The sequence below is a fragment of the Nicotiana sylvestris genome, chromosome 11, assembly GCF_000393655.2.
Source record: "Nicotiana sylvestris chromosome 11, ASM39365v2, whole genome shotgun sequence".
NCBI classification, from domain to species: domain Eukaryota; kingdom Viridiplantae; phylum Streptophyta; class Magnoliopsida; order Solanales; family Solanaceae; genus Nicotiana; species Nicotiana sylvestris.
In genome coordinates this window covers 16233134-16237310 of record NC_091067.1, presented here as the reverse complement: position 1 = coordinate 16237310, position 4177 = coordinate 16233134, and the positions used below count along the sequence as shown (strand labels likewise).

General features: G+C 33.7%; 1 pseudogene; it reads left to right on the top strand.

The window, feature by feature from the left end:
• Window positions 1–498: 498 nt before the first annotated feature.
• Window positions 499–3556, top strand: LOC104225447 (uncharacterized; annotated as a pseudogene).
• Window positions 3557–4177: the final 621 nt, after the last annotated feature.

The window sequence follows — 4177 nt, the reverse complement described above, 5'->3', positions numbered from 1 at the left end:
CTCACAACCTAATGCATCTGTTGCACCTAATGCCTCTACTGCTACACTAAATAGAGGAAGGGAAAAGGGTGTGGAAAGTACAAAACAATTTAAAAGGCCAAGAGTGATGGGAATGAGTGTGTTTCAAGCAGAAAATGGCTTCAAAACTTTGAATGTAAGTGTATATTCCTTGTGGTATTCAATTTATTTTGTATAGTTGTAATAACTTATTTACTTTATTCTTTCTCTGTAGCCTGGCATACTAAGTAGTAGAATAGTAGCCACACCAAGTACTAGAATAGAGCCCACGGGACCAACAATGATAACAAGGTCAGCTGATGTAACTGGTGACATTGGTTTCAAGCCAAGTAGTGGACTGAAATGGAAAGGGAAACCAGCAATCACAACAAGAAGGTTGCAAGAGATTAGAGGGCAACATAGAATTCAAACAAGGACTGGTGTATCAAAAAACCTAAGCCAGAATAGCAGTTCTGCACATCCTTAGTTCTGCCATAAACAATGTATATGGTTGTTTTTGTTGACTGCAATCTACAGTTTTTGTATATGTAAGCTAGACAGTTGGTTGTTTTTGTTGACTGCAATCTGCAGTTTTTGTATATGTAAGCTACACAGTTGGTTGTTTTTGTTGACTGCAATCTGCAGCTGTTATCCTATTAGAACAGATAATGTGTTAGTTATTGATTGTTACCTTAGTACATTTGATGTTTTGTTGACTGATTTTGGTGGTATTTATGAAATGTGGTAACTATATTTCTATGAAATTCAGTGGTGTCTTGCCATTTATATAAATCAACATATTGAGACTTATATATAAAAGTTGAAAGAATCTAGGAATCGATCATGACAAGTGGGTTTAATACATAATTCACTTCCACATAGCATATATTAAAATGAAGTTACATACCATAATGACAAAAACAACTACTACTGCAGCAAGACTGCTATTACAACTTCTTTTGATCAACACAAACAACTACTACTGCAGCAAGACTGCTATTACAGCTTCATTTGATCAACACATAACAACAAAGACAAAACACAATACACAAAATGAACTTCCTATTAAGCCAACACCAGCCCCCTTATCTTTTTCATCATCCTTGGTATTTTTCAGACTTTCAAGCTCAACCAACTGCATCTTGAGGCTTTCATAATTTGCCAAATCTTCTTCCATCTCTTTAATTTTGTTGAACAATCTTAGAAGAATAAACTTTGATCTTTCGTCCACTTCATTGTCCCTCCATTGAAAAAATTTGCAACTTTTGGCCTGATTTTTTTTTAAATTGGAATCAATTTAATGACAACATACAAAGATAATCAACCACATTTGACGAGTTAGAAATGAACACATACACCATAGCAAGGGCAATGAATGGCTTATTTGGCATTACATGTGGCCAATGAATGGCAGACAAGCTTTTTAAAATAAGGCCTCACGCACTTGGAAGAGGTGTAGTCACGGTTGGGTTTAATTGATCAAATAATGACAAATAAATTACGGTAAAACGAAGTTCAGGGGGGTAATAGGACCCCCGAAAAGGAAAGGTGTGTAGTTGGTAAATGGGTCATAGGAGGGGGTGAATTTTATGCATTATCCCTAAAATTAATGTACACTACTATTGAACAGTATATTTTTTCGTTAATTTTATTTTTAATTTCATGTGGCTAAAGTAAACTTTACCATTTAATTGTATTTAATTATTTTACATTATAATATTATTTCAGAAGCTTACCTAACAGATGAAGAATTGAAAAATCGTTGTTTGTAAAAGCTTGAAACTTTTTTGAAAGGTTGTCGAAGAATTTTTCTGGATTTTCCAACAATACCAAGGCCTGTTTATAATACGGATTAATTGTATTTAATTATTTTACATTCTAATGTTATTTCAGAAGCTCACCTAACAGATGAAGAATTGAAAAATCGTTGTTTGCAAAAGCTTGAAACTTTTTTGAAAGGTTGTGGAAGAAGTTTTCTGGATTTTCCAACAATGCCAAGGCATGTTTATAATACGGAAGAAGTTGATAACAATAATAGATTAATACGGGATGAATTGCGTTATAATAAACGCGCTTTGGCAGAGGAACATCAACAATTAGTAAAGAATTTGACAGATGAACAAAAGTCAGTTTATGAAAAAATAATAAGAGATGTGAATGAAGACAAAGATGGGTTTTTCTTTTTATATGGTTTTGGAGGAACGGGCAAGACTTTTATTTGGAGAACTCTATCTTCTGCCATAAGATCTAGAGGAGATATTGTCTTAACTGTTGCATCTAGCGGGATTGCATCTTTGTTGTTACCAGGTGGTCGAACAGCTCATTCAAGATTTGTGATTCCTCTAAATGTAACTGAAGATTCAACATGTAATATAAAGCAAGGTACTACTTTAGCAAATTTAATTATTAAGGCAAAGTTGATTATCTGGGATGAGGCACCCATGATGCATAGATATTGTTTTGAAGCTCTTGATAAAACTTTAAGAGATATTCTTAGGTTTAAAGATGCATCCAATTTACACCGACCATTTGGAGGTAAAACAATTGTTCTTGGTGGTGACTTCAGACAAATATTACATGTTATTCCAAAAGGTAGTAGGCAAGATATTGTTAATGCTTCTCTCAATTCTTCTTATTTGTGGCCTCACTGTCAACTGTTAAAGTTAACAAAGAACATGAGATTGCAAGGTAATGAAATAGGGACACATCTAGATGAGTTGAGAGTTTTTTCAGATTGGATTTTGGTAATTGGCGATGGTATAGTTGGTACTTCTGTTGATGGCAATAAAAAAGTCCAAATACCAGATGATCTTTTGATAAAACAATTCGTTGATCCAACATCTGCAATTGTAGAAAGTACGTATCCGAATTTCAACAGTCGTTGCAATGATATAGGATACCTACAACAAAGAGCCATTCTTACTCCAACTCTTGATATGGTGGAATCAATCAACGAATATATGATTTCCCTTAATGAAAGTTCTGAGAAATCATATTTGAGTTCCGATACAATCTGGAACTCTAACAGTACTTATTCAGCACTGGAACATGTACACACTCCTGAATTCTTAAATACAATTAAATGTTCTGGAGTTCCAAATCATGCTCTTACGCTAAAGGTTGGTATTCCAGTAATGTTATTAAGAAATATTGATCAGTCAGCAGGATTATGTAATGGAACAAGGTTGATCATAACTAAACTTGGAAATCAAGTTATTGAAGCAAAGGTTTTAGCGGGACAGATGGTTGGACAGAAAATGTTTATTCCAAGAATGACATCGACGCCATCTGATGCTAGAATTCCATTCAAGTTCCAGCGAAGACAATTTCCAATCATTGTATTTTTTGCCATGACAATCAACAAAGCCAAGGACAGTCATTGTCTCATGTGGGATTATTTTTTAAAAAAACAGTTTTTACACATGGACAGCTATATGTTGCTCTTTCTCGAGTGACGAGTAGAAAGGGATTAAAAATATTGGTTTGTGATGACGATGGGAATATAACTACTGAAGCTACAAATGTTGTATTTAAAGAAGTTTTTCGAAATTTAGTCTGACACTCGAAAGATAATCAATATCTTTTTTGAGCTTTAAGTACAACTTTTGTTACTGAGATTCATTAACCAAGTGCGACAATAGATGTTGACAACATATCTGAAGCATGTAATAGGTACGCTTTACTTTTCTGCTCTTTTCTTATATATTTCTCTATTTCTCTATTCTGTATATAAATTAACTCTTTTAAAAATATTACAAATATAGATATGTCATGATTTGCCATAATATGGATTAACAGACTTCTTACATCGCATTTTTGAAGAGGCAATGAATTTCATATACGAATTTGGTTTTAATATGCTAATTCATCAACCGGACATTGTGAAATTTCGTCAAATGTAATTGGATTAAATAAACTTATGGATGTTTCAGTGTACTGGTAATCGGTCTACTAATTTTTAGGTTTGAAATATAGTTAGTGTGATAAGCATCCACTTTTTTACAAATTAATCAGCTTTATTGTTGGTTCTCATAGCAGATGCATTGGAACGAAGGGAGTAACTTGGCGTCCAGTTGACTATCATGTTACTTGCAGTTCCAGAAGTGAATTTCTTTTGTGTTTCTGTGTGTGTGTGAGAGAGGAGAATAACTAGAAACATATTCAAGTTTTACGGCTTTGA